The following is a 24,251-nucleotide window of genomic DNA, read 5'->3' as shown; positions in this document are numbered from 1 at the left end:
AGATTTTATTTATTTATTTGACAGAGAGACACAGCGAGAGAGGGAACACAAGCAGGGGGAGCGGGAGAGGGAGAAGCAGACTTCCCGCCGAGCAGGGAGCCCGATGCGGGGCTTGATCCCAGGACCCTGGGATCATGACCTGAGCCGAAGGCTGACGTTTAATGACTGAGCCACCCAGGCGCCCTGTGCCTAGGCCTGACTCTTAAGCTGAAACCTGACACTAAGCTGTTTCAGCCTTAGCACACAAGCTTGTGCCAAATGGAAATTGGATACAATTGCTCTGTTCAGTAAACAGGGTTCAGACGCTGGAACTGTTGAAGATTTGGAATACCCCACTGTGGGGCCATAAACCATGAAAACATCGTGGACTGGCTGGACCAGCTGGGTCACTTAATACCCACAAGTATTAAGTGATGAGCACTGAGTAATGTATGGAATTGTTGAATCACTATATTGTATACCTGAAACCAATATAACACTGTATGTTCACTAACTGGAATTAAATAAAAACTAATAAATAAATAACCTCTAGAAAACCATAATGTTAGAAACATTAAATAATTTTTGACTAGTACCTAGAGCATACAAGTATAGTGGTCAGAAGATAAATCATAAACTTAAATGCTTATATTAATAAAAATAAAATAATAAAGATAAATTAAGCATCCCCTTCAACAAGTTAGGGATAAATAAGTAAAACAAAGAAAAGTAATGGAAGGAATTAATAAACATAGAGGTAGAATGTAATGAGTTGGAAAACATTTAAAAGTATAATAAAATTAGAGGAGAAATAACCATCACAGCCTATATTTCCATTTAAATGATAAACAACTCCTGTGCCAATCATTTGAAAATGTAGGTGAATTCTAGTAAATAATCTAAACCCCAGAAAACATAAAAAGTTGAAAGAGGTCAATTTCAAGAAAGAGATAAAAGACTTAAAATTAAGCCAAAAAAGCCATAAGCAACCCTTATTGCTCATACTCTAGTCACTAAATACCAATGCCCATTTTATGAACTCCTTGGGAAAATGTCTGAATCTGTGGCAGGGAAAGCACAAGATGAGCCCTGAACATTTTGTGCCAGGCAGAAGTACATGTTAATTGGTTGATCATATTAATAGGCTACAGAACCACCTGAAATAGTTATAACAAGCCAGCATTATAACTCACAAGAGTAAAAATTAAAAATAAAATGTTTGTAATAAACATAATAAACATTTTAAACAAAGAATAATATGATGCTGAAAAAGGATACAGAAAAATGCAGTTGTGTCAATTCAAGTGTCTGCTCATATGAAGGGGAGGTATAAAGTATAAGTGTGGCACATCTTGTGTCAGAAAGCAAGAATTATTTCAAAGATTACAATATTAAATCAAATGTCCACAGAAATCAGTTTAAAGCATTTAATTAGCCAATGTTCAAATAATAGAAACATTGTGGTGGAAAATGTGGAGTTGCTGGTCCTGGGTAAGATGGAATAAGCACACTAGAGCTATTTCTGAGGGTCAGGAGTCTAGGGACAGTTCGCTAGGTCTTCTGCTTCAGGGTCTTTCACAACTCTGTAATCAAGGTGTGGTTCAGGGCTGGGTCTCATCATTAATGGGGGAAGGATTCACTTCTCAGCACACATGCTTGTTGGCAACATTCAGCTTTTTGCAGGCTGTTGCACTGAGGGCCTCCTGTTTTTTTGCTGGCACTTGACCAGAAGCCACCCTCAGTATACATGGACCTCTCCAATTTGGCCACTTGCTTCATCAAAGCCAGCAACGGAGAATGTCCTGGAAAAACTACAGTTACAGTCATATGTAACATAAGGCCAAATGTGACAAGCTGACAGCTAATGTCATACTCAATGTTGAGAAGCTGAAAGCTTTTCCTCTAAGAAAAGGAACAAGAGAAGAATACCCACTCTCACCACTTCTATTCAACATAGTACTAGAAGTCTTAGAGCAATTAGGTCAATATATATTGGCATCCGGAAAGGAATTAAATTGGGTCTGTTTTCAGAATACATGATCTTATATATAGAAAATCCTAAAGAATCCACAAAAAAACTGTTAGAACCAACAAATGCATTCAGTAAAGTTGCAGAATTCAAAACATAAAGAAATCAGTTGTGAGGGGCACCTGGGTGTCTCAGTCGGTTAAGCATCTGCCTTCGGCTCAAGTCATGATCCCAGGGTCCTGGGATCGAGCCCCCGATCAGGCTCCCTGCTCAGCGGGAGCCTGCTTCTCCCTCTGCCTGCTGCTCCCCCTGCTTGTGCTCTCTTTCTCTCTGACAAATAAATGTATAGAATCTTAAAAAAAAAAAAAGAGTCAGGCCTAGGTAATTAGAATGTATGAATTCAGGATTAAAAAAAAAAAAGCCAGTGGTTTTTCTTTGGCAGCAGAAAAAGCTTAGACTGCTTGTTTTGTCAATCATAGTCTAAATTGACCCAATCAAAAATATGCACATTAACCCAAATGTCCATCAGATGATGAATGGATAAATAAAATGTATATCCGTACAGTGGAATATTATTCAGCCATTTAAAAAAGAAATAAAGTACTGATTCATTCTACGACATAGATGAACCTTGAAAATATCATCCTAAGTGAAAGAAGCCAGGCAGAAAAGGCCATATACTGTATGATTTCATTTATATGAAGTATTCAGAGTAAGTAAAACCACAGAGACCGAAAATAGATTAGTGGTTATAAGGGGCTGGGAAGAGGGAAGAATGGGGAGTGACTGTTAATGGTTATAGTATTTCTTTTTGGGATGGTGAAAATGTTCTGGAATTAGTGGTAATGATTGCACAACCTTGTGAATATACTAAAAACTACTGAATTGTACGCTTCAAGGGGTAAATTCTGTGGTTACATGAATTATATCTCAGTTTAAAAAAATAGACTAAAAAATATGCTGGAAGAGCATCACCCTCTAATAGGCATTTCATTTCTACAGAGCATTTATTAGCAAGATTACTTTAAAACCACAAAAGGGTATTTCCAGCTAGTTAGAAAAACTATTAATGCAAGTAAAATGCAGGGCTTTTGGGTTTAGTAGAAACTTTAAAGGTCATTAAAGAATTCACTGTTGAGAAACCACATGAATGTAAGTAATGTAGGAAGAGCTTTAGAGAACTTAGAGAATTCATATTGGTGTTAAGTCCCATGAATTTATGGAATGTGGGAAGGCCTTCACTTCTGGAAGATGCTTTTGAGTATATCAGAAAAGGTTTCCTGATGAGACATGAGACACTCTATAAAATAGAAATTTGAGTAATGGTAAGATTTTATTCACACATTAATGACAATCAGAACCTATATGTCGAGAAAACATATAAATATAAGAATGTATTAAGGCTTTTATAACAACATGCTCAAAATCAGAGAATTTTTAATGTATTGAACTAACATTAATGACTTTCATTCATTCCTCTTCTTGTTGAATTTTAGGATATCCTTATTAGAGAAAAATTCTGTAAATTTGAAAATTACTTTCTTTTCATCACAGTAATAAATCATAAGCTATTTCATATTATTCATGTTACCTTTTTTAAAAATTTTTTTTTAAGATTTTATTTATTTGCGAGAGAGAGAATGAGAGACAGAGAGCATGAGAGGGAGGAGGGTCAGAGGGAGAAGCAGACTCCCTGCTGAGCAGGGAGCCTGATGTGGGACTCGATCCTGGGACTCCAGGATCATGACCTGAGCCGAAGGCAGTCACTTAACCAACTGAGCCACCCAGGCGCCCCCATGTTACTTTCAATTCATCTTAAATTCATGCTAGAAAATACCCCTGTTAATGTAATAAGTGTGAGAATGGAAATCCTTCTAACTTACTCATATATATGAATATATTTTTTGCATTCTTCAAGATTTAATTTGTTGAAACTTTTTTCACTATTACAAAATTTTTGTCACTATTATAAGATATTTGTCCTCCTCTTTTATATAAGTAGAATTTTCTCTAAGGTATGTATATAAGGTAGCCATAAATCTGGAAACATTTGAATATACATAGTAAATGGTTTATTGATATTACAATAAAATATATATTTGATGACATTACATATATTTACTGTGTTATGTTTCATTACCAATATATAGTTCCAGGTGCTGTACAAAACTATAGTATAACTTAATAACAGTATTTCCATCAATTCCTTCATGTATGTCTGTGGTGTTTGTTACATTGTCATGGATGATTTGTCTATCTGATTTGCACTGAGCAAACCTGCACCTTTAGCATATCACAAAAGTAAAGGATGCAGTTCAGTTTCCAAAAATTGTCTTTATTTTTTTCCTTATTGCTATTCTTTACACAGAAGTAGAGTTACCTAGTCACAGGAAATAAATACATTTGACTGTATCTATCTGTATCTGCTGGTTGGGGCTGTGATTTCATCTGGAGGTAGAGATTCTCTTCCAAGCTTACTTGGGTTATTAGCACAACTCAGTTCCCTGAACGTATGTGGCTGAGATCCCCTTTTCTTGCTTGCTTTTGGCGGAGGGTCACTTTCATCTCCTAGAGGCCACCCTCAGATACTAGGCACAATGCCCCAACCCTAGTTCACAAGATGGTTGTATGCTTTTTTCTAGGACAGCAGGCGTGTGTCTGCCACTGCTGCTTGTCTCTTTTTAAAAACCTCCCCAGTTCGGTAAGGCCCACTAGGATAGTGTTGACATGGTTGGATTCATGTCTGCCATTGTACATTTGGTTTTCTACATGTGTCATGTCCTTTTTCTTCCTCTATTCCTAATTTACCACATTCTTTATTGTGAATATTTTCTAATATTTCAATGTTTCTAATTACTTGCTATATTGTTTTAGTTATTTGAGTTATTTCCTTAAATTTTGTTCTGGGGCTTATCAGAAACAGCTTCAGATTTATGCTAACTTAAATTCAATAAGACAGAGAAATGTTACTCCTATATATTTATTCCCTTTTCTCCATTTTTGGTATTATTATTATTATACATACTCCATCTATGTTATAAACTCTACAATACTTTGCTATGATTATTACTTTCTATAACTGTACGTGTTTTAAAGCTAATAGAAGAATAAGTATATACTTACAGATTTTGTTACATTAATTTTCTTATTACTCTGGTTCTCATTTGTTTCTACCATTTTGAGTAACCATTAGAGTCATTTCCTTATCTCCCTACAGTATTGTTTTCTCCCATCTCTTTTGTTCCTTTGTGCTGTAACTGTATAGTAATATTACATATTAACATTTTGCATTATTTTTCTAACACATTATATACATGTTGTTTTATACAATTCCTTCTAAAATAAGTTAAGGCAATAGAGTAGAAAAATGTGATTTGTACTGTATGTTATAGTTACATAATTACTTCTACAGGTGCTCTTTGTTTTTAATGTAGATCAAAATTACAATTAGGGGTCATTTACTTTCAGCTTGAAGCAAATTAGTAGTTTCTTAAAGTGGATTTGCTGGCTACAAATTCTCTTCAGTTGTTTATCTTGGAATGTCTTTCTTTAACCTTCATTTTTTAAAAAGATTTTATTTATTTATTTATTTAATTGATTTAGAGTGTGAGTGAGGGGAGGGGCAGAGTGAGAAGGAGAGAGAGAATCCCAAGCAGACTCCCTGCTGAGCGTAGAGCCAGACATGAGGCTGATCTCATGATGTCTGAGATTGTGACCTGTGCCAAAATCAAGAGTCAGATGCTTAACCAACTGAGCCACCCAGGTGCCTCTAGGGTTCATTTTTGAAAGCTACTCTTGCTAGGTATAGGATTCTTGGCTAAAAGATTTTTCTTTCAGGACTTAGAATTTGTTTCCCCACTCCCTTCTGGCCTTCATTGTTTCTGATATGAAGTCACCTGTTAATCTAATTTGGGCTCCCTTTTAAGTGATGAGTTCTTTTCTCTTAGTGCTTTCAAGATGTTCTTGCCTTTGCTTTCAGCATTTTTACTCTGATATGTTTGTGGATTTCTTTGTGTTCCTACTACTTTGAATTTGCTGAACTTCCTAGACACATAAATTATTTATGACTGTTAAATTAACATTCATTAACTGGAGCACAGATGCTGGTGAGTTGTGGTTCAGCAACAGAACACACAAGAGAAATTGAAATAGAGAAGTATAATTACTCAGAGGTCCTGGAGGAAGTACACACATGCCTTGAGAGGCCAGATGGGAAGGTCAAGGCAGAGTGCAGACAGAGAGGGGTCGCACCTGGGGCGCAGGCCTTTATTAGAGTCCATGGATGGAGTGCTTTAGGGTTCCTGGGCTGGGACTGGATTGGTCAATACAAACCAAGAGTGGTGTTTTAGTAAGCCCCACAGGGGTCTTATCTAAGGATCACATAAGGCACACAGATGCTGGGAGGCAGGGGAGACTTGATCAGAAGGCTTTTGGAGAAATCATATCAGGAACTTCCCCTTGCTGTGACTCTGCAGGCTGCTATGTAGGGCATGTGCTTATATGAGGAGGTTAGTGTCAGTTTAAGATTTTGGCAAGCCACTTTGCCAAACAAAATGTATGCCAAAGCAGCAATACCATGGAATTGTTTAGCTAAACTCTCATGATTATTGTCAATAAATTTGGGAAGTTTTAAAGTTTTGTAATGCTTTTCTCTCCCTCTGCTTATTCTGGTATTCCCATTATGCATATGATGACACACTTCACTGGTGCCCCACATTTCTCTGAAGCTCATTTTTCCTATTTTTTCTGTCCTTCAACATGTATACTCTCTAATGACCTATCTTCAAGTTTGCTAATTCTTTCTTCTGCTAGTTCAAATATATTGTTGAGCTCTTCTAATGAAATTTTCTTTTCTAGGGTTTCCATTTGGTTCTTTAAAAGAGTTTCTATCTTTATTGATAATACCTTATTTGATACAGCATTGTCACCATGCCTTTATTTCTTTAATCATGATTCCCTTTAGTTCTTTGAATATATTTATAATGGTTTCTTTGAAGTCTTTGTGTGTTAAATCTGATATCTGGTTGCTCTCATAGGCAGATTCTTTTTCTTTTTACTAATATATGGATCACATACTCTGCAGTTTCTTTGCATGTCTATAAATTTTCTGTTGGCAAATAGACATTTTATTTTATTTGTTAAAGATTTTATTTATTTGAGAGAGAGAGCACAAGCGGGGAGGTGGAGGGGCAGAGGGAGAAGCAGACTCCCCACCGAGCAGGGAGCCCAGCTCAGGGCTGAGGTGGCTCAGTCCCAGAACCCTGGGATTATATCCTGAGCCAAGGGCAGATGCTTAACTGATTGAGCCATCCAGGTGCCCCATAATAGACATTTTAGATAATATATTGTTATTTCTGCATTCACCAGCTTAGGAAGATGTCAGAGGAGAATGATGTTCCCAAAAAGAGATGAAGTAGGGCCTGAACAAACCAGTTAAGGGGTGTAAATGGACCAAAGCCAAACCAAACCAAACCAAAAAAAATAAAGAGAGATTGTTTAAAAAGTAAAAAGGATACAAAGTTTGATTCTGGGAAACTAATGTTTGGTTTCATGGTTTAAACTTGCTGAAAAGAACAACATTCATTTGGGTTTTATAAGAGAGTATCTGTTGTATATTGTATCACTTTCTTTCTGGAAATTAAAGAGGGAGGAATAGGCAAGCCAGGAATATAGAAAGGCGATCTATTGCAGCTCCAGAATCTGTCAACCTTAGCTGGTGGGAAAAAGAGAGCAAGGGAAGGGGAAACAGTTTTAAATGTTTGGTCTTGTCTACTTGGCAACCTATTATTTTACTGTATTTTAGGGCTTTTTGATATAAAATTTGTATATACTGTACACATAGGTATGAAAAATATCAACTGACCTTATTAGTTAAGTACCCCTCAATATGCTCCAGCGCTAGGCCAACATTAATCCTCTTTGTCTGTATATTTGCCTTTTCTGGACATCTCATATGATGGAATTATGCAACATGTGGTCCTTTGTGACTAGCTTCTTTTATTTACCATAAAGTTTTGAAGGTTCATGTTGTATATAGCACATATCAGTATTCATTTCTTTTTATTGTATGGATATGCCAACATTTTGTTTATCCCTTCATCAGTTGATGGACATTTGGGTTGTTTCTAGTTTGGGGCTATTATGAATAATGCTACCATGAACATTCATGTACAAGGTTTTGAGTATATGCTTTTAATTCTCTTGGATATATATGGAGGAGTGGAATTGGTGGGTCATATGGTAATTCTTCCACTTTCTGAGGAGCTGTTGTGAATAATGCTGCTATGAACATATGTGCATGTTTTGTGTGAACATATGTTTTCATTTCTCTTGAGTATATACATGGGACTAGAATTGTGGATCTATGTTTAACCATTTGAAGAACTGCTAGATTATTTTCCACAGTAACTCACCATTTTATATTCTATCCAGCATTATTCATTATCTTTATTTTTGATTATAGCTATCCTGGTGGGTGTGTAGTATTTCATCGTTATCTTGTTTTGCATTTCCCTGTTGGCTAAAGGAAGTCACGGGATTTTATTATACCTTTATGCATAAAGAAAGTAAACAGGAATCCCTTAACATAAAATCTTACAATTATTTATGGCTTTCAGTAAAACACCAATGACAGTTTAAACATTATTACAAGGGTAGCAAATAGTGAAATAAGTAACTAATTAGGTTTACAGATTTAGAAGGTAAGGGAAAGGAGAATGAGGCTGATACTCATTTATTATTCTCAATTCAACACGTTATTATATCAGGTTTCTTTGAAATAAATTTTAAAACAAAAAATGGTATTAAAATCCTCTGCAGCTCCACAGGGAGAGGGTGAACATTTCCTTCATATTTTTCTAAGATTTTTTTACTATTGTTTTTTTTTACTATTTTTTTGTATATTGTATCTTTTTTACTATTTTTTTTACTATTGTTTTTTTACCTTTTTTTTTTTTTTTTTACTATTGTTCATTAGGTGGGTCTGCATCCTTAGGCTAAGATGTTTACTTGTTTGCATTGTAAGATGAAACAGGACCGAAAAGCTCAAAATATAAGAAAATGGAAAGCAGGGGCGCCTGGGTGGCTCAGTCATTAAGTGTCTGCCTTCGGCTCAGGTCATGATCCCAGGGTCCTGGGATCGAGCCCCGCATCGGGCTCCCTGCTCAGCGGGGAGCCTGCTTCTCCCTCTCCCACTCCCCCTGCTTGTGTTCCCTCTCTAGCTGTCTTTCTGTGTCAAATAAATAAATAAAATCTAAAAAAAAAAAAAAAAAAGGAAAATGCAGAAGATAATCTTTTAAAGACATAATATAATGTAGAGCATATAATGTTCTACAGTCAGGCAGATTTCATGTTCCATCTTGCACAATCCTGTCTTTGCCTGATTTCTCACTGTTACATCTTCTGCCTCGTGATGAATGTCTGAGCCACCTAAATAACATGGCATGTAAATCAAGAAACCATATATACTCATACTCACAAGACAAAAAGGGTAAATGTAAGATGTTGCTTACAGATCCATAGTTACTGACCCATTTGGGAACTGGGCTGAGTGTATCATTAACCATCACATCCAGTAATGGATCCAGTCAGGATCCAGGCTGTCAATACCTCCTATCCACCAAAACCCAACCTCCCCTGTTGCCACTGCTGAAGAATAAAGGAAAGAGGGCCCATATCAATGTGATTTAAAGTAGTTAATCAACAAGAATTCATAGTAACTCTTTTGGTGTGCATAGTGCCTTATGTTATATAATTTTCCAGGTATTTTCTTAGTTTTGGGACATACAGGTAGAAAAACACTAATTTACTGAATGACTACACTGCAGGCACTTTATATTTTTTATAAATACCCTTCATTTACAGAGAATAGGCAGAGCAGCAGCACATCTTCATTTTTTATCTGAAGAGAATGAGTCTCAGTGATATTAAAGGATATATACAACTAAAAATGGTTCAGGTGGGGACTGGAATCTAGATCTGTTTGACCCCAGAACTCAGGAACATTAACCTGTAATTGACTCTCTCCACATGAGCTTGGATCTGGGAGTATCTGCTGGTCAGGAGGCAGCCCATTTCTACATCAAATTATACAAAAACTTCACACTCATCCTTTAGGCCCATAAACCTCTAAAATGGGAGTAATGGGAGGGCAGGGAGTAGAAAGTAGGCCTGAATCTTCAACCAATTCTTTCCTTTTCTTTTCAGCAGTGAGCATTTGGGTTCATTTTCCTAAATACACAGACTGAGAAAAGCAATGACACTGCACTTTAGCCTCAACAACTGACCTGTTATCCTGCTGAGTCTTCATCTTCCAAGAGCTGTTGCCCAAGCCTCCTTTTAGCTCCATATCCCATCTCCCTAGTTTCTTTTTATTCAAGCTTATACTTGCTTCTTCTGTTACTTTGAATTTTACTGGATCTATCAAGTTTTCTTTATTCTTCTTTTCCCCCAACTGGATTAAAAAATAGTCTATCGCTTTTAGAGGTTACCCTTAAATTTTTTTTTAAAAGATTTTATTTGACAGACAGCGAGAGAGGGGACACAAGCAGGCTTCCCACGGAGCAGGGAGCCCAATGCGGGGCTCGATCCCAGGACCCTGGGATTATGACCTGAGCCAAAGGCAGACGCTTAACGACTGAGCCACCCAGGCGCCCCATACCCTTAAATTTTTAGTTTGTATCTTTGATTTGTAATTAGCTGGCATCTCACGAAACACCTTAGAATGTTTTAAGTACTGGGGTGCCTGGGTGGCGCAGTTGGTTAAGTGTCCAACTCTTGGTTTGGGCTCAGGTCATGATCTTGGGGTCCTGGGAATGGGCCTGCATTGGGTTCTGCGCTCAGTGTGGCCTCTGCTTGGGACTCTTTCTCCCTCTCCCCCTGCCCTTCCTCCCTGTGCTCTCTCTCTCACAAATAAATAAATAAAATCTCAAAAAAAGAGAATGCTTTAAGTACATTCTTTCTGTTGTTATCTTGTGATTTTAATCTGTTTTGAAACATTAATTTAAAATTTACATTTTGAAACAATTTGAAACAATATTTGAATTTGAAACAAATTCAAAAAAAATTTTTTTTTTAAAGATTTTATTTATTTATTTGAGAGAGAGAATGAGAGACAGAGAGCATGAGAGGGAGGAAGGTCAGAGGGAGAAGCAGACTCCCTGCTCGGCAGGGAGCCCGATGCGGGACTCGATCCAGGGACTCCAGGATCATGACCTGAGCCGAAGGCAGTCGCCCAACCAACTGAGCCACCCAGGTGCCCCCAAATTCAAAAATTTTGAAACAAAATTTGAAACAAATTAATTTAAAATTTAATAAAAAATTTAAAATTAATACTTAGTAATATGCTCAGACTTCCCAATGTATTTACCAATTTGATCTCATTCTATCTTTCCAGATTTAATTTACTTCTTCCTAACGTACATCCTTTAGAAATTCTCCAGTGAGTGTATGAAAGAAAAAAGTGGATAGTATTAAATTTATGTCCAAAGGAAGACTTAGGACACCCTTTCTTCCTTTACTGAGATTCAAGGCCTACTCTATTCCTAGGCACTTGTCATCACGGACCTGCTCCTCTTGTTCTTTCTCTTCAGTGCTTTGTGTATAGAAAGGCTTTCCCAGGGCGCCTGAGTGGCTCAGTTGGTTAAGCGACTGCCTTCGGCTCAGGTCATGATCCTGGAGTCCCTGGATCGAGTCCCGCATCGGGCTCCCTGCTTGGCAGGGAGCCTGCTTCTCCCTCGGACCCTCCCCCCTCTCATGTGCTCTCTCTCTCTCATTCTCTCCGTCTCAAATAAATAAATAAAATCTTTAAAAAAAAAAAAAAGGGGCGCCTGGGTGGCTCAGTTGGTTAAGCGACTGCCTTCGGCTCGGGTCATGATCCTGGAGTCCCTGGATCGAGTCCCGCATCGGGCTCCCTGCTCAGCGGGGAGCTTGCTTCTCTCTCTGACCCTCCCCCCTCTCATGTGCTCTCTCTCTCTCATTCTCTCTGTCTCAAATAAATAAATAAAATTAAAAAAAAAAAAGGCTTTCCCATCTGCTTGCTTGTTTGTTTGTTTGTGTTTGTTTTATTTATTCATTCATTCATTCATTTATTTATTTAAAGATTTTATTTATTTGACAGAGAGAGCATTGGGGGGGGCGGTCAGAGGGAGAAGCAGACTCCCTGCTAAGCAGGGAGCCCGATGCAGGACTCGATCCTGGGACTCCAGGATCATGACCTGAGCTGAAGGCAGTCACTTAACCAAATGAGTCACCCAAGTGCCCCCATCTGCTCTTTCAATCATAGATTACTTTCATGTCTTTGATGTCTATCACTGGAGGGATATAAACAAGGCAAGGCATTCCTGGAATATGACCCAATGCAGAAACATGATCCAGAAGGGTGAGTTGGAAAAGGAAGGACACAGTGCCACATGGGATCTCCCTTCTTGCCATATACTAATATTGTATGTAACCTGATTTTACCTAGGTAACCAAGGTCTGGGGACATGAAGTCTTTCCCTTTTATGGGTTCTCCTAAGCACTCACTACTTAGACATCAAATCACTGTCTAGACAGGACAGGTTCATTCAAGGAATATAGAGTTATTTAATTTAAGAAAATATATTTACGTTTGTGGGCATGAGAAAGGAGATGCTAAGTGAAATACCCAATTAATAAGTGAACATTATTTAAAATTAGAAGAACTTGGAAAAGGCACAGGTTTATCTGGTGAGAATAAAAGGAAATGACCAGTTTTGTGAAAGGGAATCATATCTCCAGGAAGTTTCAAGATGGGAAAACGCTCATATATGCTAGAGGGAAAAAGAATATTTCAGAAAAGAGAGAAGAAACATCATCTTACCTGAGGCATTGCTTTAAGATTTTCAAGAAAGGACCTTTTACTCTTTTGGATTCTTTGTTAGAAAAGTGAACAGGGGAGAGAAAAGAGAGGTAAAAGAAGCAATGTTAAACCCTACTTACCATAGAGTTTCCATAATAACTTGGTTAAATCTGCCTAGTTAAGTAGTAAACATTTACTATTAAGTATTAATTATCATTGTATTAAATATTAACTATTCAGTAATACAGGTTTGAGTAATAGAGAAGAAACTGATTATGTACTTTTCTGCACTGCAGGCTCCAGTCACATGGAATAAATTTTTCCTTTAAATGAAGTTTCAAATATTAATTTTTACAGTAAATATTTTTATCAGAGAATAAGACTGTGATTAGAAGTATTTCAGGGTATTTAGAGTGTCTGAAAAAGTTATTAAATCACCATGATTTCATCTAGGAAAAGGGGGGGAACCTGTCAAATCTGTTAAAAGAAGTACATAGAGATAAAAAGTATTTTTCTTTTGTGCTACCTACTGAATCCTGGTCATTTCTTTTCTTTTTTAAAAAATTTTCCTGCTTGGGGCGCCTGGGTGGCTCAGTCGGTTAAGCCGCTGCCTTCGGCTCAGGTCACGATCCCAGGGTCCTGGGATCGAGCCCCATGTCGGGCTCCTTGCTCAGTGGAGAGCCTGCTTCTCCCTCTCCCTCTGCCTGCTGCTCCCCCTGCTTGTGCTATCTCTCCCTCTGTGTCAAATAGATAAAATCTAAAAAAAAAAAAAAAAATTTTCCTGCTCAGTTCAAGACATTAGGATTATTTAATATGGTGTTCCTAGTATGTGATCCTATTATCTGTAATTTTCCCTCTTCCCAATTCTTTTTTAAAAAAATATGTGTTAAGTTTAATGTTTACAATGTGATGATTTTATTATTTTTTTTATTCACAACTTTTTTTTTTTTAAAGATTTTATTTATTTATTTGAGAGAGAGCGAATGAGAGAGAGCACATGAGAGGGGGGAGGGTCAGAGGGAGAAGCAGACTCCCTGCCGAGCAGGCAGCCCGATGCAGGACTCGATCCAGGGACTCCAGGATCATGACCTGAGCCGAAGGCAGTCGCTTAACCAACTGAGCCACCCAGGTGCCCTATTATTTTTTTAAATGTAGAGTTTGTCACAAATAGATTTTTTTTTTAAGATTTCATTTATTTGTCAGAGAGAACAAGCAGGAGAAGCAGCAGGCAGAGGGAGAAGCAGGCTCCCCACAGAGCAAGAAGCCCGATGCGGGACTTGATGATTTTAAACATGTATATATTATGAAATGATTACCACCATAAGGTTGGTTAACACCTCCATCCTCTCATATAATTACCTTTCTTGTTTTTGTGGTGATAATGCTTAAGATCTAATCTCTTAACAACTTTCAAGTACATAATACACAGTATTGTTAATTATAGTTACCATACTGTACATTAGGTTCTCTAGAAATTACTCATCTTTGGGGCGCCTGGGTGGCTCAGTCGTTAAGCGTCTGCCTTCGGCTCAGGTCATGATCCCAGGGTCCTGTGATCGAGTCCCACATTGGGCTCCCTGCTCAGCAGGAAGCCTGCTTCTCGCTCTCCCACTCCCCCTCGTGTTCCTGCTCTCGCTATCTCTCTCTGTCAAATAAATAAATAAAATCTTTAAAAACAAAACAAAACAAAACAACAACAACAAAAAGAAATTACTCATCTTTTGTATTCTTTGACCGATATCTCTACATTTCTTCCACCCTCCTAACCCCTTGGCAATTACCATTCTACTCTCTATTTCAATTAATTTGGTTTTTTAGATTTCACATGTAAGGGAGATCATACAGTATTTGTCTTTCTCTGACTTTCACTTAGCATATGCCCTCAAGGTCCATCCATGTTGTCACAAAAGGTATGATGTACTTCATTTTAAAGGCTGAATAATATTCCATTGCATATATATATACACATTTTCTTCATTCATTCATCCATCAGTGGACACTTAGATTACTTCCATGTCTTGGCTGTTGTGAAGAATGCTACAGTGAGTATGGGACTGCAGATATTTCTTCGATATCCTCATTTCCTCTGGCTATCTCTATACTGCTATTTTACTTGATTAGAAACAGTCATAATTCTGGAAGCAGAATCAAAATGACACATACCTAAAGACACAGCGCTTCCCAATTATTCATTAATACCACTTACATAGTGATCTAATTTCACACTCATCGTGGAATACACAAAATCATGATAAATAAGAGTTTGTACAGACACAGTTTCCTATATCTCATCCATTTTACAAAACCACAATCCCATGGACCTTACATGACATTCATAACTCCACTAAGCCCATCTCATAATTCCATACAAGAATACCAAATCAATCTTAGAAACCACTTACTGAATAGTCACATTGAGTCTCAAACACAAGTCACTAATCATTCTGCAAGGTTTATCAACTTCTTAGAAAGTTAAATATAAACTGACCTATTACCCAACATTTTTTTCTTTTAGGTATTTCCCCAGGAGAAATGGAAACATGTCAGCTTTATTCGTAACATATAAAACCTGGAAATACAACAAATGTTCACCAAGAGAAAAATGAATAAACAAATTGTGGCATATTCACACAATTGAATGCTGTCCATAAATAAAAAGAATGAGCTACACAACATTAATAAAGCTTACAAAACTAGGATGTGCAAAAGGAGACATATGTAATTGCAGAACTGACAAAACTAAATTACGGCGACGTATCTCAGAACTATGGCTGTCTGTCGTGAGACTGACTGGAAAAGGACACCAGAGAACTTCCTGGCCAGTGAATAGTATAAAACCCGCACCAGGGCAGGCATACACACACTGAGCGTCTGCTCAGTGCCAGATGCCATTCTAGGTGCTGCGGCTTTCTCAAGGGGCAAAACTGACAACAAAACTCGTCACCCTCTGGTTCACGACCACGGACCTGGGGTCCCGCCCATACAGGCCTGAGTGAAGAGAAACCTCGACAGACACCGGCTCCCAGTTCTCGCCTCAGCCATTTCCGCCCAACCTGCGGTACCCGCTTCAGCCCTTCTTGGCACGACCGCCCTCAGCACGGATTTCTGATTCCCTCCTTGGTCCTCCTCGACCAGGTTCCTGATTCCCTCTTTTCTCCTCAACGCTCCGGGTTTGGGGATTCCGGTTCTCAGCCGGTCCTCCCTGACGCAGGCTTCTTCTGTCTTCCTCCTCGCCCCGCCTCCGGTAGGCTTCCGCTTCCCTTTTCCTTCTTTCCCCCGCCCAGGTTTCCAATTTCTTCTTGGCTCGGGCTCTAGTTCAACTCAGGAACCCTCGCTCCCAAAAAATCATCGCCCGGCTCTTCGGCGTCTGAAGAACCGCCAGCGGCAACCCTCCTCCGCACAGGAGGAGCGACCCCCGCACCCTGGAACTCCCAGGAGTCTCCCGGGCGTGGCGGGACTTTGCGACCGCTGCCCTCCCCGCTGCGCTCGAAAACCTGGACATTTTCAGTGTTGGACTACGTTTCCCACAGGCCCCAGGGCGACGAATGAACTTCGACTTTTGGTTCCCCTTCCGGTATCGTCGTGCTTATTGGGGCATGCCTGGTGAGTTGAGGTGACCCAGGTCGGGTTGCGGGAGGGGCTCGCGGTGTGGAGGCCCTAAGCTCCGGGGGCTAGGGGTGGGGCAGGTGGAGCCAAGGGCCTCGTCCCAGTGTTTGCGTGAACCCCGGACGACGTTGGTTTCCGGTGCTTTGTGACGAGTTTATTGTGGGGTGTTAATGCACGCGCGTGCATGCGTGTGAGTGAGAGTGTGTGACGGGCCCTGGAGTGCCCAGACTGGTATACTCTTGGGCTAGTGGGACTATCAGTACATTGTCTACGGTGATGTGGGTATCTGATACTGTGACCGAGTAATCCTCTGACAGCTCGGTTGTACTGACCGTTAAGTTTGAACTAAGTGGGTGTGGGTTTTTGTTTTCCCCAGTAAACCTGTAGGAGTTTGAAGTTTTTTTGTTTTTTTTTTCGATGAGCTTATAAGAGCGTGTAAAATATATATATAATATATATATATTACATTTTACATATAAGTATATATATCATCTTTTCCCCAGTATCCAGCCTGGTGCTTAACACAGAGGGAACATTGGTGAAGTGAGTGTTGCCCACCCAAGGTCCACTCTAAGTTCCATGGTTCCTTGGAACGCGTTTCCCTGAATTCTCCTCTTTTCTTACACTCTAGGGCCAGTTTGATCTAGCTATAGAGAAATAGACATCAGAGGGGAAGTCATTGATGTCAGGCCTAGAATGAAAGTTCCAAGCAGGAAAGTACACCTCAGTCATGGGATGAGAATTTAGGCTTGCACTTGACTTCAGGACTAACTTCTGGGAATACATGAGGGGAGTGTCACAGGGTAAAGGATTTCTTCTTTGGCGAACCTCTTTTGGATACACTCTGGAGGGCATTTACATGTTTCAGAACCACACGTGTGCCCCCTAGAAACTGCTGTGAACTTAGATTCCAGCGCTGGTTGTAGGTGATGCTGACCTTTTTCTCTGATACTGGTAAAAGTCAGCAGTATCCTAGTTACCTCTTACTTCCACCTGGATGTATTTGTGATGGGTAATGGGTTATGTCTGATGGTGGACAGTGTGTTCTTATTTAGCCTGTCCAGAGTCTCAAGAGTTTCTTCTTGGTCCTATAGTTCTGCAAGAGAAGCCCCCTGAAGTGGAGGAGAGAGTTGCCACTTAAAAGCCCATTCAAGGTCAGTTCATGTTTACTTTTTGTTCTGTCATGTAAATTTGTTTTACAGAACATTAAATATTTGCTGTCGTTCTAAATTGTAAGACCTAATTGTGAGCTGTCCATTTACCTGGTCCTCAGGTTACCCCTTCCCAATTAATAACAGCACCATAGGGATGGGTCCCCATCTCTTCCAATGCCTTTCCAAATATCCTTTTTCTTCCCAGTTAATATTCACATTGCTATTGGTAATTATTCAGTTTCTCCATGTGCTCTTTTCTTTCCAAAGGATGGTACAGAAATAGAACTAGTTGAACTCTTCAAGGATAAACTAAGGACTTATTTTAGAATGTGTTTTGTCAAGGAAGAGACTAGTGGTTAGGTAGAATAAAACACCACATACCTTTGATTTTATTCAGAGACTTGATTTTCAAACAAAGCAAGGTAGGAAATGGTTTGATTGGTTTCAGTCAGTAAGACATTTTAGGAGTAGGAATATGGTTGGAGTTTTGTGAAGAGAGGTCTTTGTGAACAAGGGCAGGGAGTTTTTCCTGAAGAGTCCATGAGGAGATTTGAATGGTGACTAAGTCTTGAGATTTGGCAGTATGACTCTCTTTGAGACCATGTAGTGGTACAGACTGTGAGAGGCAGCATGATATAATGGTAATTGAGTCTAAAGCAGCACCTTCTGATGGAAATACAATGTAAGCCACTTGTGTAATTTATTTTTTTATTTTTTATTTATTTTATCCTTAAAATGAGGCCTTTATTTTTTTTATTAACATACAATGTATTATTTGTTTCAGGGGTACAGGTCTGTGATTCATCAGTCTTAGACAATTCACAGTGCTCACCATAGTGCATCACTCAGCCACCCCATCCTTCCCACCCCCCTCCACTCCAGCAACCCTCAGTTTGTTTCCTGAAATTAATAGTCTCTTATGGTTTGTCTCCCTCTCTGGTTTTGTCTTGTTTCATTTTTTCCTCCCTTCCCCTATGATCCTCTGTCTTGTTTCTCAAAGTCCTCATATCAGTGAGATCACATGATACTTATCTTTCTCTGATAGACTTATTTTGCTTAGCATAATACCCTCTAGTTCCATCCACATTGTTGCAAATGGCAAGATTTCATATTTTTTTTGATGGCTGCATAATATTCCATTGTATAAATATACCACATCTTCTTTATCCATTCATCTGTTGATGGACATCTAGGCTCTTCCCATAGTTTGGCTATTGTGGACATTGCTGCTATAAACATTGGGGTGCATATGCCCCTTCAGATCACTACATTTGTATCTTTGGGGTAAATACCCAGTAGTGCAATTGCTGAGTTGTAGGGTAGCTCTATTTTCAACTTTTTGAGGAACCTCCATACTGTTTTCCAGAGTTAGCCACTTGCATAATTTAAAAATTTCTTTTGCACACATTTTAAAAAGTTAAAAGGAACAGTCAAAATTAAACTGGATAATACAATTTTATTTTAATTTTTTTATTTTAATCAATGTATCTAAAATATTTCAACATGGAATAATATAAATAAGTTGAAATATTTTATTTATTTATTTTTAAAGATTTTATTTATTTATTCGACAGATAGAGCACAAGTAGGCAGAGTGGCAGGCAGAGGGAGAGGGAGAAGCAGGCTCTCCGCTGAGCAGGGAGCTGGACATGGGGCTTGATTCCAGGACCCCAGGATCATGGCCTGAACCGAAGGCAGCCGCTTAACCAACTGAGCCACCAGGCGCCCCAAGTTGAAATATTTTACATTCCTATTTCATACTAAGTTTTCAAGATCTGCTACATATTTTACTGTTATAGCACTTCTCAGTTTGCTAAATTTTCAGTGGTTATGGTGAAAAGAATAAAATTGTATTTAACTGAAAAACATTTTATATTGCTTTTGTATTTGAATTAAAAATTAAAATAAAATTGAAAATTCAGTTCCTTGTTCAGTCTAGCCACATTTCAAGGAGGTCAGTAGTTATTAATCTTTACGTTTTATAATCTTTTGTTGTAAAGTGTAGATAATGATCATATTAATGCCTTACAGTTTTTATAAGGATTGTATACATTAATCTGGGCACAGCCCTAGAGCACTTAATAACAGCCATGCACTTAACAAATCCTCAAGAAACAAAACTGTTGTTATGTGAAGATTCAAGAAACAAAACTGTGGTTATGTGAAGATTCTAAGTATTCACCATAAATTTTCTAAAAATCAAGAACAATGAAGATATAAAATTTATTTTGATGATTATTTAAAAGGAATCTTTGAAAATCAGATTTGCTAACATCCTAGAGTAGAACTTCTTAACCTAGGGATGCCTGGGTGGCTCAGTTGGTTAAGGGAATGATGCCTTTGGCTCAGGTCATGATCCCAAGGAGCGTGGGGCTCCCTGCTCAGCGGGGAGTCTGCTTCTCCCTTTCCCTCTGCCTCTCCCCCCAGCTCCTGTTCATGCTCTCTCTCAAAAATAAATTGAAAACAAACAAGAAACACAGCAAACTTCTTAACCTAAGGTAAATTGACTCCATTTTAGTTCTCACAGGGACCACAAATCTCTTGAAAGTCTATTCAAAATCATTCTATATAATGCCTAACATTTTTTATTTTGGGGGGTTGTTTTGTTTACAAAATATCTTGAATTTCACGGGGTTACATGAAACATATGTGAAAGCTTAAAAACTAAGTTAATCACATTACATAAATGTGATGTAATACCATACAGGTAAGAGAAACTATGTAGTCTTAAAAAAGGAAAATGACTGACATTAATATTATATAATATATTTACATAAGAAAAAGAATACTCCAAATTATTAGTATTGTATATGAATCAGTTTTACTAAGATTGCATTTGTAAGCAATCTTGCAAGAAAATATCTAAAAGAAACAGAAGGAGAAAGGGTTTCATGTGTAGTTGAAGTACGAAGTTTTGATCCATAATCTTGGGTGAAAGCAATCTACCTTGATGTCAGCTATTTCTCTTCCTTGTTAATTTGATTTATAAATCTCCAGCATCTGTATGAGATCAGGTGTCATGTGGAACCTTCTTTGGTTGTGTGATATGTACCCAAGGCTCAATACCTTCTAGTTTTGCAGCAGTGTCAGTCAGTGGTCAGGAGCACTTGGTAAGTAAGGCCCTCTTTACAACTGGCTCAAGGGCTGTCTTTTTCTGATGATTGTTGCAGAATACCCAGTTACCAGGCTCTATACTGACCAACCACACCCTTTGAACTGGGATCCAGGAAGCTTCTTTACCTGTTGATGATAAACTTGAGCATAAGACATTAGAGACTTAGGGTAGCAGGTCATACTAGCATGAGACAATAAAGCATCAGCAGAAGGTTATATAATGCTGGAATTTCAAGAAGTTTGTAAGGCTCATAGGATTTGTCCAATGAAGTGGGTGCCTTAATCACTGCAGATCGTGGAATGTATACCCCAAGTGGGAAACACACTTGTTAATAATATTTTTCTTTGCTACTTTGAAGCCTTGTGACATGTGAAGGCTTTAAGAGAAAACATATGTACAATAACAATCCATACTGAGTGGCAGCTGAATGAATAATTGCAGGTGTTCAGAGGGTCCAGAGGGAGGGGATCTCAGGCCCCTGGGGACAAGAATAGTTTTTCCAGGATTATGGACCTGACAGATGAGGCATTGGCAGATTATTTTTGCAATTTTGCAGATGTCTCCCCACCAATGTCTTACTTATAATGAGTCATCCTAAATGCACTATGGTAGGTAAAGGAAAGCAAAAGACAAAATACAGGGTTTGTCAAGGGTGGGGAAAAACCAAATAGCTGTTTTGGGTTTCCCATACCACTAACTGTTCCTTTAATTTACAGCCATTGTTTACCCATCTTGATTTCTTTGATTTCAGAGGAAACTGTTGCTGTTACAAGTACATCAGGATGGCAAAAGTATGGCAATGAGGGGCCATTTTTGCAAAAGCAAAATTGACTTTATCCGTATGTGTCATAATCTTTATGATTGTGCTGCTGCTTGATGAAAGCCAGCTTGATCACATATTAAAATTTCTTTCCAAAGATTCTTTTCTGACAAATCTACTACTTTCTTTTTTACATTTAGATATTGCCTTATGTTTTCCCTCTTTAACTAACCAGCCTCACTTTAGGACAAAATTACTTTCTTTTCCTTAACAAAAATGTATTTCCATTCCTCATGCTTTTTCTTAGCAAAAACACACATCTTTCTTTGTATACAGAGTTGTTTCCCTTATTCTTTTCAGTAGTCTTAATTATATTTATTAGCATTCTTAACTCTTAGAAACCTTAATTTCTAGTGAAAATTAAGTAGTAAGCAAATGTGAACTGTCTGGTATATCAGCAATCTAGATTTGCAAATTTATGAACATATCACATAAATTCTAGAGGCATACGCTTTTGTGTTTCATGCTTTTCATACTCTTACTTATGGTCTTTCCTTTCCACTCAAAGATTCCCTTTAATATTTCTTAAAGGGCTGGTTTAGTGGTCATGAACTGCTTTCGTTTTTGTTTGTCTGAGAAACTCTATCTCTCCTTCTATTCTGAATGATAGCCTTGCTAGGTATTCTTGGCTGCAGATTTTTTCCCTTTCTGCATTTTGAATACTATCATGCCACACTGCAATGTTTCTTTTTTTTTTTTTAAAGATTTTATTTATTTATTTGAGAGAGAGAGAGAGAGAAACAGCATGAGACGGGAGAGGGTCAGAGGGAGAAGCAGGCTCCCCGCTGAGCCGGGAGCCCGATGTGGGACTTGATCCCAGGACTCTGGGACCATGACCTGAGCCGAAGCCAGTCGCTTAACCAACTGAGCCACCCAGGCGCCCCACACTGCAATGTTTCTGCTGAAAAATCCACTGATAGCCTTATGTATGTATGTACAATTACCCTTGTATGTAATTGTCATCTTTTCTCTTGCTGCTTTTAAACTTTATCACTACTTTTTGCCATTTTAATTACTATGTGTCTTGGTGTGAATCTCCTTGTGGTGATTTTGTTGGGGGATCTCTGTGCCTCCTGGATCTGGATATCTGTTTCCTTCCTGAGATTAGGGAAGTTTTCAGATACTGTTTCTTCAAATAAATTTTCTGCCCCATGTTCTCTTCTTCCGCGATTCCTATACTGTGAACGTTATTACGCTTGGTGGAGTTGCTGAGATCCCTTGTCTAGTCTCATTTTGCATAATTTTTTCTCTCACTTGCTTAGCTTGATTTCTTTTCCTTTACTCTGTCTTCCAGGTCATTAATTCGTTCCTCTGCTTCCTCTAGCCTACTATTTATTCCATCAAGTGTATTTTCAATTTCAATTATTGTGTTTTTCATCTCTGATTGGTTCTTTTTTATCTCTGTATTAAGAGTCTCGTTGAGGTCCTGCATGCTTCTCAAGTGCAGTGAATCTTTATGATCCTTACTTTAAATTTACTATCAGGCATATTACTTACCTCCATTTTGCTTAGGTTTATTGCTATACTTTTTTTTGTTCTTTCATTTGGGACATATTCCTCTGTGGGCTCATTTGCCTATCCCTCTGTGTTGGTTTTGTGTGTGATGAAAGTCAGCTGTGTCGCTTTCTCTTGAAAGTAGTGAGTGCAGCATAAGCACTTTTAACAAAGCGGTGCTGGTCATCTTCCACAGAGACTTGCAGCCATGGTATAGACCAGGGCAGCTGGACTGCTCTGAGGAGTCACTCAGGTCAGGGGTGCCATTGTACCAGAGTGCCCACATCCTCCACAAGAGGTCAAAAGATGCGGTATTGGCAAGGTTTGCGCCAGTCTTCTTGGGGAGGGGCCCCACAGAGCAGGGACTGAGACAGGCCTGGCCAGCGGGGCGGGGGAGAGGGTAGCAGGGCATGACGTAAGCAAATTAGGTAGCAAATGCCTGCACTGCCCGGGTTCCCACAGTGCTGGGCCCAGGGGAGGGATGCTGTTATCTGCCAGCTCTTTGTTCCTGGAAAAGTCCCTCCATGAACTCTGAGATTAATTAATAACTTACTCTCCCTCGTGTATTGCCCAGGCCTTTCTCAAACTGCTGCTTCTAAGCCGTACTTCAGTGGGCTGTCTGTTGTACTGACTCTAATTTAAGGACAGGGACTCAGCTTCATATCACCCTCTGGCCTTTCCCAGCGCTGAGCTTGCTGGTTTTTAAAGTTCCAGGCTTTAAGTACTACTGGTTGTAAGAACTCATGAAATTTGGCCCCCTGACTTTCAAAGCCAAATGTTGTGGGGATTCATCTTCCCTGTTCAGGATCCCTGGTATGATAGTCTGTTTCTTGCCTTTCTGTGCATCTGCAGCTCCCTCCTTCCAGCATCTGTCCCGCAGGGTTTAGCTTCCACTGCATCTCTGCCTTTCCTGCCATCTTCAGTGTGGCCTCTTCTCTACATTTAGTTGTGGAGTTTGTTCTGCCAGTGGTCAGGTCATTTTCAGGGTTATTTGCACTGATGTATGACCTAGTTGTATCTGTGGGATGAGATGAGATTAGGATCCTCCTACTCCACCATCTTTTCTGGAAGTCTTCCCCAAGCTGTTACTTTTTTGTTGACAGATTTTGTAAGAGATAATATGAACTTACTTGGCTAGTAAACTCAGGTACAATAAAAGTTTTATATTTAATGCTAACTTTAAAGACATGCCTGTTTTAATTAAACATCAACCTTAAATTAGCTTTCAAATAGAATATTTCCTCAGATAACATAAACTTGAAAAGCTTTTGGGTTAGTTTCTATCTTTCTGAGTG

At 38.9% G+C, this 24,251-nt stretch overlaps 2 protein-coding genes across 2 annotated transcripts in view; one reads left to right on the top strand and one right to left on the bottom strand.

The window, feature by feature from the left end:
* LOC110590101 (zinc finger protein 382) overlaps window positions 1–24,251 on the bottom strand; it is a 382,742-nt gene that overhangs the window by 63,583 nt on the left and 294,908 nt on the right. The window lies entirely within an intron of this gene.
* Window positions 16,277–24,251, top strand: part of LOC110590109 (zinc finger protein 14 homolog) — a 525,303-nt gene continuing 517,328 nt past the window's right edge. The window contains exons 1-2 of the mRNA XM_021700830.1: window positions 16,277–16,370; window positions 17,468–17,527. The gene's annotated coding sequence lies outside the window, so the exon portion shown is untranslated. The remainder of the gene's footprint in view (window positions 16,371–17,467; window positions 17,528–24,251) is intronic.

The sequence above is a fragment of the Neomonachus schauinslandi genome, chromosome 16, assembly GCF_002201575.2.
Source record: "Neomonachus schauinslandi chromosome 16, ASM220157v2, whole genome shotgun sequence".
Classification (NCBI taxonomy): Eukaryota; Metazoa; Chordata; class Mammalia; order Carnivora; family Phocidae; genus Neomonachus; species Neomonachus schauinslandi.
Note: the sequence above shows the minus strand (reverse complement) of the source record. Positions and strands in the feature narration are given on the sequence as shown.